A 10,607-nucleotide genomic window follows, 5' to 3' on the forward strand; every position below is an offset into this window, starting at 1 on the left:
AAAAAAAAAAAAAAAAATAAAAAAAAAATAAAGTGGCATTGGAATGTTGAGAGTTGATGATATATACCCATCAATGAATTATAATGTATCACTTCAGAATTTTGGGTGTAGGAATAATAGCCTTCTGTCTATTCTACCATATTATCCTCTTAATTAATGAAGATTAACCTAAATTCTCTTCTTTAATGTAATTTCAAATCTAAATAACTTGTCAGATCCTAATTTTAAAAATGAAAAAAATTTAATATATATATCGAAATTGGCAGTCACCAGATTGGACTGGGAGAGAGAGAGAGAGAGAGAGAGCCATGTGTTGGTCTAATTGGTCGGTTTGACCTGTTTTTATTTATTTATTTTCAAGATTGTGCAAATATTTAATATGCTTTCCGAAGTTTTGACAAAAAAAAAAAAAAAAAAAAGGTTCTAGGTTTTCTAAAAGCGAGCACGGAATGAGGTAAGTATCTACTTATAACTCGATAAGGTACTTGATTAAGTTACTAAACTTTAACTAGATAAGGTAATAGATTAAGTTAGACCGAGATAGATATCTAATTATAAACTTATAAATGAGTTCTTCAATATATTTTTATGCTTATTTTTTTAGGTGTTATGTAACTTTACGTTGTTGGCGACGAGTACCCATCAGAGTTTAGGAGCGCTAATAAACTTAGAACTCTTACCATATATATATTTAGATATATGAAAAACCATATTGCAAGCTTCCAATGGAATATAAATTATGATATAAATAGCTGTATTTATATAAATGAATTGATTATTTTATTTTATTTTATTATTTATTTAGTAGTGGCCTTTTTAATTTAACCTCGCTTTTTTAATTTAACCTTAAATTTATTTATCTCGAACAAATATATTAGCTATAAGTTTGTTTCAAATTAATATAAATTAACCGTCGTCATCATCTATACTCATATGCGAAATTAAACATTTAAAATTTTATCGTAAAACATAAACTTCGATTTAAAACATTGTCATGGACTTCTAAAAACATCTTTAAAATAACAAAACGAAATAGTAAATGAATAAATAAATGTTAAATTTAAATCACCCTATTCTAACCTAGTTATAAGAAAATAAGTATATCTACCCTATGCATGTGTCATGATATCATGTTGCGATACCATCGTTAGCCGTAGTTATAAGAAAATAAGTATATCTACCCTATGCATGTGTCATGATATCGTGTTGCGATACCATCGTTAGCCGTAGTGTAATCCCTTGCCTGTACCTGAAATAGGAGTAGCACACGACTTGAATATTTAAAGAAGCTCCACTATTGGGATTAAGAAATGCAAATACATGCCACTTAAAATCTAGGAACCTATCATTAAAAAAGAAAAAAATGAAAAAGAAACAGTATCTCCATATNAAAAGGTTACAAAAACATTCCCTAATTAATGCCTAATGGATTTCACCAACACTACACACATCCCCTGCTACCTATGGAATATCCACACCAAACCCTAGCGCATTTTATAATCAAAACCAGAGTTTATAATCAAAAGATACTATCTCTATTGGTACGAGGCCTCCTGGGGAAGCCCAAAGTAAACCCATGAAAGCTTATACTTAAAGTGGACAATACAGTACTATTGTGGAGAGTCGTGTTCAACTAACACGGTATCAGAGTCATGCCGAAACTTAGCCATGTCAATAGAATCCCCAAATGTCAAACAAAGAACTCCAAAAAATAAAGGAGTCGAGGCTCCTCGAAGTCATAGTAAAAAATGACTAAGACTCCAAAAGAAAAAGAAGTTGAGCCTCAATTAAAGGAAGGTGTACTTTGTTCGAGGAAAGGTGTTGGAAGAAAGTCCCAGATTCGCTAATTTAGAGAATGATCATGGGTTTATAATCAAGGAATACTCTCTTCATTGGTATGACGCCTTTTGGGGAAGCCCAAAGCAAAGCCACGAGAGCTTATGCTTAAAGTAGATAATATCATACAATTGTGGAGAATCGTATTCAACTAACATGGTACTAGAGCCATGCCCTAAACTTAGCCATGTCAATAGAATCCTCAAATATCGAACAAAGAGTCCCCTTTTGGAGAAGCCCAAAGCAAAGCCATGAGAGCTTATACTCAAAGTGGACAATATCATACCATATCATACCATTGTGGATAGTCATGTTCAACTAACAAATGGTATTTTAACATTTTTTTAATCATTTAAACATTTTTTTTTAGCCTGATTGGACTCTCAAATCAATCTTAAATTGTTCTTAAATTTAAGATATCTTGAATATCTCAACCGTCCATCTCCATAAATACTTATAAAACTTTGATCGTGATCGTAATATCTCCTCCAAACTATGACTATACTTTTAATTCACCTCATAGCTTTCATACTTGCTGTTGTTCTCAAACTTAGATTTAAAACTTTTCATGGCAGAGGAGTTTTCTACATCTCGGTACTTCTAAAGCTTAGCTCCCAATAAAGTCACTTGTATCATTCACGATATAGTGTTTCAACTTTTATGGTGTTAGCTTTTTNACTTTAATTTCATATTTACAAACTTCGTAGTGATGAATTTTTCTTTCGAAGCTACTATTTTTAATATCTATAATAGATTATAAAATACTGTTGTCTATCAATCTTTTTTTTGGCAATTTTCATTTAAATCTACTTAACAGTTAGTATACATTGATACGTTCATTCTCATTTCTATGGTCAGAACATTGCATATTTTAACTATGTTCGATACGTGTCAATTTTGAAATGTAATTAGTATATACTATAGTAATATTAGAAATTTTCACAAGTTTAAATAATGAAAAGGAAGGTTTCTTAAATGATAATTTGACCTGAAGCCCAAACGATTAAGACCAAAGATTGAGCTCACAGGCCATCAAAGTTCGAAGTCAATATATAAAGTCAACAAAGCCCAAACCCTATTCGCTGAGTCACCAACCTCACTAACTAGCTTCGAATTATTACTATTTGACTTTGACCTGTTCTAAAAAAGTCGAGGCATTTCGAGTTGTTTGTTGCCACGGACAAAGTCAAGGAAAACCACTGAAATTATTTCAATATTGGACCTTAGACATATAAGAGTTTCGAATCGAATCTCTTTGAAAAGAAGATCCTTTCGTTATTGGGCTAGCCATATACTTTACATGTTTCTAGCTATCACATGGTATCATCAATTGATAGAAGTCTTGGATAAGAATCTACAACGCACTAGAACGCCCTTGTTGACCTTCCTTTACTCCGACAACATCTAGGGTTCCTCGAACAATGTGATATCTCATACCGGGTAAATCCTTAACCCTTTCCCCTCTTACTAAGACTACAAAATGTTCTCGTAAATTTTAGAATTTTTTTTTAACTCAACCGAACCCATGTATGTAATTTAACCTATTTTTTATTTTTAAAACTCAAAATGTTATTGTAAACGTTTTAAGCATTCGTTGTTGAAGGGTCACTTGTAGATATATGTATGAATAGATACATGTATTGAATGGTCACTTGTAGATACATGTATAGATACATATATAAGGTCATGTATGAATAGATACATGTAGGTTCATAGGTTCATTAGTTCATAATTAATTAGGTGCATGACTTTTGGATAATGAATGGTAGTGGGGAATGTCCCAAGTGTTGAGTTATGGAGTCTGCTCCCTGTATTTATAGCTTGGTCAATGACTATATCCGGTAAAGCTATATTTGGTAAAGCCATATATGGTGAAGCTATATCCGGTAAAGCTATATATGGTACATAGCTATATATAGTAGATGGTTAAATCTGGTAAAACTATATTTAGTAGATTGAACCATATATATATCCCGTCCAGTAAAGCTTTGAAATGTACTCTCTATTTTATGTACTCTCTTGTTGTACATGCCTGAAGTCATCAATAAAAAATCCTTTTAGCCAGAGTTCTCCTTGAATTCTCTCTATCCTTTTCTTTGTGATCATCTAGATCGAGCGTGTGCGTTGTTGTGCGATCCTAACACCAAGTTCATAATTAATTAGGTGCATGACTTTTGGATAATGAATGGTAGTAGGAAATGTCCCAAATTACCTCTCTCTCTCTCTATATATATATACGTAAAAAAAATTAATTAATTAATATTTGATAGAAAAAGTATATGGTTTTAATATTAANCTATAAAGTTCTCTTCTAACTACTTGAAGTTGAGCATGCTTTACTCTCATTGGGTCTTGATACTTCCTTCTCATTGAATCCAAAATCTCCTTGAACGTCTTCTTCTGAAGTATTGTTTCAAAGATAGTTCGATCAATGGACTGGAATAAGTAGTTCTTGACGTTCAAGTCCTTCAACTTTGATGTTGTCAACGGTTGATGTTGAACAACTGAGAGTACCTTACCTTCATTTGGCTTTACATAACCCATCTCCACCATATCAAAGAACTCCTTTGATCTGAAAAAATTTTCCATCAACATCGCCCTATGATCATAGTGATCATCAAATCTCGGGATGGCGGGTTGAACAAAGTTATCAACTTCTCTTTCTGCTGCCATTCTTGTTGCTGCAAGATCGAACCTAAAGGTTAAGAACTACTTATTTCAGTCCATTGATCGGACTATCTTGGAAACAATGCTTAAGAAGACGTCCAAGGAGATCTGAAATTCAATGAGAAGGAAGTATCAAGGCTCAACGAGAGTAAAACGTGCTAACTTCAAGCAGTTAGAAGAGAACTTTGTATTACTATGGATGAATGCTTAATTGATTTTCTACCTCTTCCACCAATGCCAACATACATATAAATAGGTAATTTGAGACATTTCTCAATACTATTCATTATCCAAAAGTCATGTACCTAATTAATTATGAACTAATGAACCTACCTATATCTATCTATGAGTGACCCTTCAACATGTGACGTGTATCTATTCATGTGACCCTATCAACATTCATCACATGTCCACATTTTCATCCACTATCTCTGCAATTTCAAACACTCTCAACAAGATTCCATCCAGATCTAGAACACAGCATTACAAAATTTACAGAGACAGAGGCATTTAATCATTAATCCACTCGAAACATGATTGAGACATGCCAAGATCATGGATTATCATGGATTATCATGTTCTAATATTGTAATAAGTGCTTGCTTAATACCTTCTTCAGTAATAGATCCAACCAAATCCTCCAGAGTCATGTCCTGTAAATTGGACATGCTCGCATGGTGAACCTTCACCTCCAAATCTCTGAGCGCTTCCATTAATTTCGTCATGGCATAGCTCACATTCTTGGTTTGAACTTTGATCACCGCCTGATCTTCTCCGATGATCTTCACTTCCACTTCAATTGCCCGCCCTCTGAGCTTTCAGCTGTTTATGTATGAAACGGCATCGGATAGAACAGAGGCTTTGTCGATTCCCGACATGGTCGGAACCATCGACCGGAGCGAGGTGAATCTGTGGTGGAGATTCTGACGCCGGTGCTGCTCTCCTTTGTCTTTTCTAATTGGTGTTTATTGGCTTAGAATATGGTGAGGTGGCTAATCCTGCAGAGTCATGTTCTAATTGGGGCATGTTGTGTTCGGAAAGGGCATATCAGTGGATCCAACCAAAGTCAAGGCAATTATAGATTGGCCTCGACCTACCTCAGCAACTGAAGTGAGGAGCTTCTTAGGTCTAGCTGGATACTATAGAAGATTTATTTAAGATTTCTCTAAAATAGCCGCCAGTCTCACACAACTAACGAGGAAAGGAAAGACGTTCTCGTCGGATAGTGCATGTGAGAAAAGTTTCAAGGAACTCAAGCACTGACTGGTTACAGCGCCGGTACTTGTAGTACCAGATAGCTCAGGAAATTTTGTGGTCTATAGCGATGCGTGAGGGAAAGGTCTAGGTTGTGTCCTGATGCAGAATGGCAAAGTCATAGCCTATGCTTTGAGACAGTTAAAGGATTACGAGAGAAACTACCCGACGCATGACCTGGAGTTAGCTGCCGTAGTGTTTGCTTTAAAGATATGACGACACTACCTGTATGGCGAGCGTATATAGATTTTCACCGATCACAAGAGCCTGAAATACTTATTCACTCAAAAGGAACTCAACATGAGACAAAGGCGTTGGTTGGAGTTAGTCAAGGACTATAACCATGAAATAATGTATCACCCAAGTAAAGCTAACGTCGTAGCTGATGCTCTGAGTAGGAAGACCGCTCACTCTTCGACGTTAATTACAAGGGAGTATACGTTGCAGGAGGACATGGCGAAAGCTGGAATAGAAGTAGAGACAAGAGGCACCATAGGAAGATTGAGTCAACTTAGGGTCCAGCCGGATCTGAGACAGCGAATCATAAATGCTCAGAGCAACGACCCGAAGCTTGTACTTGATTTGGCAACACAATGAGGCACCGAGGGAGGAAGGATTTACCATGTCTTTCGAAGGGGGATTACTATGGCAGGGTCAACTATGTGTCCCCGCAGATGAGCGGATCAAAGAAAACCTCCTGACTGAAGCACATGAATCTTTGTATTCAGTGCACCCTGGTAGTACCAAGATGTACCGTGACCTGAAGAAGTGTTATTGGTGGCCAGGGATGAAGCGGGATGTTGCCCTCAAAGTTAGTAGGTGTCTCACTTGTCAACAGGTGAAGGCCCCTAGAATGCGACCCTCTGGCTTACTACAACCCCTAGACATTCTACAGTGGAAGTGGGAGGATATAGCCATGGACTTTGTAACCGGATTACCCAAGACCTCGAAGGGATACACGATTATTTGGGTGATTATTGATAGACTAACGAAATCCGTCCACTTATCCCCGGTAAGGCTACTTACACAGGGGATAAATGGGCGAAGCTATATTTGGAACAAATTGTCAGATTGCATGGGATTCCGGTCTCCATTGTGTCAGATAGAGATTCACGTTTTACCTCCCACTTTTGGAAAAGTTTGCAAAAAGCAATGGGGACCCAACTCAGATTCAGTACAGCGTTCCACACCCAGACTAATGGCCAAACCAAAGGCTAAGTTAGGTCTTAGAAGAAATATTGCGAGCATGCGTGATTGACTTCGCCTGTGGTTGGGACGAATACCTGCACCTTATAAAATTTGCATATAATAATAGTTACCAGGCGACCATACAGATGGCACCTTTTGAGGCCCTGTACGGGTGAAGGTTGTTAGGATCGCACAACAACGCACACACTCGATCTAGATGAACCCAAAGAACAGGATAGAGAAAAGTGAAAGGAGAACTCTGGCTAAAAGGATTTTTTTTATTGATGACTTCACGTATGTACAGTAGGAGAGAATTACAGAGAATAGAAAGTTTCATTTCAAATCTCTACCGGACGGGATATATATATAGTTCAGTTTACTATATATAGCTTTACTAGATTTAACCATCTACTATATATAGCTATTTACTATATATAACTTTACCCGATTTAACCATCTACTATATATAACTATTTACCATATATAGCTTTACCGAATATAGTTTTACCAAATATAGTTTTATCGGATATAACCGTTGACCAAACTATAAATAAGCAGCAGGCTCCNATATCTGCTACAACATAACTAGGTGAGTTTCCCTGCAACTCAAGCTCAACTCCTACTTGTTTCGTGGTCTTGGAACCTTGCTCCACATCTGGTTCCTCAGCAGTAGTCTCAGGAGTTTCATGAGTATCTGCTACAACATCACTAAGTGAGTTTTCCTGCAACTCAAGCTCAACTCTCACTTTCTTCGTGGTCTTGGAACCTTGCTCCACATCTGGTTCCTCAGTAGTAGTCTCAGGAGTTTCTTGAGTATCTGCTACAACATCACTAAGTGAGTTTTTCTGCAACTCAAGCTCAACTCCCACTTGCTTCGTCGAACCTTGCTCCACATATGGTTCCATTTCCAACCGCACTTTCTTCAATTCTCTGGCGGTTCTTGTGAAGCTAACTCGTTTCTGCTTGCTCATAACGTAGTTATCACAACGACCCACATCAACAGATTTCAGACCTTCTAAAACTCCTTTCGCAGCCAGCCTCTTCATTCCTTTCGCGCTCATAGGTTGAAGTCTATTGTGCCATAGACTTGAATTTGAAGCACTCTCAGCAACAGCAGCTATATTCATACACCCTGCAGTGGTGTATAAGGTTCCAGATTTTGAGCCACGTGCTACCACCGTAGCACCCTTCATAATCTTCCACGAACTCTTCCCTAACTTTGTTGGATAACCTGTGCTGTCCAACTGACCAATAGAGATCAGATTCTTCTTGAGATCAGGAATATATCTGACATCCTTTAATGTCCACTGATTTCCTGCCGGAGTTTTTATGCAGACATCTCATTTTCCTTTAATCTCTAAATCTTTGTTGTTGGCAAGATACACCTTCTCGAAATTTCCAGACTTGAAATTTCGGAACAACTCTTTATTTGGAGAAGAATGAAAAGATGCATATGAATCCAAAATCCAGGATTCAATCGAATTGTCCACGCTNGATCTTTTCCAAACACATCACCATCTTTCACTAACCTGCAAGTAAAATGANAGAATGAAAAGATGCATATGAATCCAAAATCCAGGATTCAATCGAATTGTCCACGCTGAGGACTAGAGCATCCCCATTGTCTTCTGCTGAATTTATATAATCATCATCATCTCCAGATTTGTGATTCTGCTTCCTCTTTGGTTTTGTACAACCTGTCTGAAAGTGACATTTTTCTCCACAATTCCAACACGTTACGTTTGGTCTATTTGGAGATTTTTCTCGATTCTTTGATTTTGATCGCCCTTTGTTTGGGCCCTTCGGTTTACTTCTTCCCCTTCGATCAACACTGAGAGCATTACCTGATGAATCTCCAGTTTTCCGTTTGCGAATACTTTCGTTGAGAACTACATCTCGAATTTCACCAAACTTCAGTTTATCAGATCCTCGAGAACTGCAGATTGCGGCAACAACAGTATCCCATGACTCAGGTAAGGATGACATCAAAATCAACGCTTTAATTTCATCTTCGAAATTAATTTCTACCGAACTCAGTTGACTTATGATCATATTGAATTCATTTATATGATGAGCAACAGATCCACCTTCAGACATCTGTAGATTGAACAATCTTCGCTTTAAATACACATTGTTCATAGCCGACGGTTTTTCATACATATTTGATAGCGCCTTCAATAGATCTGACGTTGTCTTCTCCTTGATAATGTTAAACGCCACGTTTCTGGATAGCGTCAACCAGATCTGCCCCAAGGCTTGTCGATCCTTGAGCTTCCACTGTTCCGTGGTCATGGTATCCGGCTTCACCCCCAACAGAGGTTCGTGAAGATCTTTCTGGTACAGATAATCTTCAATCTGCGTCTTCTAGAAACTAAAATCGGATCCATTGAACTTCTCAATTCCAATCTTTGAACTTTCCATCCACCGATCGTGGTGAATTTCGCCTAGCTCTGATACCAGTTGTTAGGATCGCACAACAACGCACACGCTCGATCTAGATGAACCCAAAGAACAAGATAGAGAAAAGTGCAAGGAGAACTCTGGCTAAAAGGATTTTTTTTTATTTTTTATTGATGACTTCACGTACACTCAAATTTATCATATACTTTAGATCATTTAAGTTATTTCTTGAATATGATCTTACTATATATTTTTCAACATTGCAACAATAACCTTAAATCTTTCGAATAATATTAATGGATAATGTTTTATTACAAATAAAATAAACCCTTTTGACTTCCAAATACCACAATTCAATAGCTTGGAACAGACCAAATGGGCCAACACAAACAAATGGAGTGGAGGTTTTCAAAATCTAGCATCCCCACCTGATGTGTTCTTGGTAGAGCTTTACGTGAATGTAGCATCATTGAATAAGGACTCTCACACAAGTTGCAGTTGGTATTAACTTGCATTTCCAAAAGAGGGAGGTCGAAAATGCATCGTCAAGTATTGTACGTTCGACGCTATGGGTAATCGTCAACAAAAGTGAAGAAGGAACGAGCAACATGGTATTCATTAGTCAGAAAACACGTAGGGGTCATTGGAGTAATCACATAAGGAAGAGTTCATGTCGGTGTGGATTGTATTTCAAGTTGTTGTTCGTTGAGGACAGATTCTCAATGGAAAAAAAAGATTGAAAGAAATAGAGATGTCTATCTAACCCACAAGGCCGAGGACCACAGAGGAATTTAGGAAAGATTTCTTCCCGTAAGTAGCTAAATAGGGTCAATATGTTAGGAATCATGAACCTCCACAATGGTATGGTATTGTCTACTCCGACCATAAGCTCTCACGGCTTTGCTTTAGGCTTCCCCAAAAATCCTCATACCAACGGAGATATATTCCTTACTTATAAACCCATCATCCTCTAAATAAGCCAACGTGGGACACCCTCCTGTGAATGTTTGCTGAATTCACCACACGTGAATGATGGTGAGAGTTCTCTTATTTATAATCATTTACAGAATACATAAATATGGTAAATTACAAATAATATGAAAATAGCAATAAATGAATACAATATATTTGCCTTTAATAAAAGGGAAAATATGGTAAGCCATAATGTAAGGCAAATATCTAGATATTTTTCTTATAATGAACGGTCAACTATCCTTAACACCCCCCCGCAAGCTGAGCGTCGGATTTGAACGAACGTGAAA

Source organism: Cucurbita pepo, unplaced genomic scaffold, assembly GCF_002806865.2.
Source record: "Cucurbita pepo subsp. pepo cultivar mu-cu-16 unplaced genomic scaffold, ASM280686v2 Cp4.1_scaffold000198, whole genome shotgun sequence".
Taxonomy (NCBI): Eukaryota; Viridiplantae; Streptophyta; class Magnoliopsida; order Cucurbitales; family Cucurbitaceae; genus Cucurbita; species Cucurbita pepo.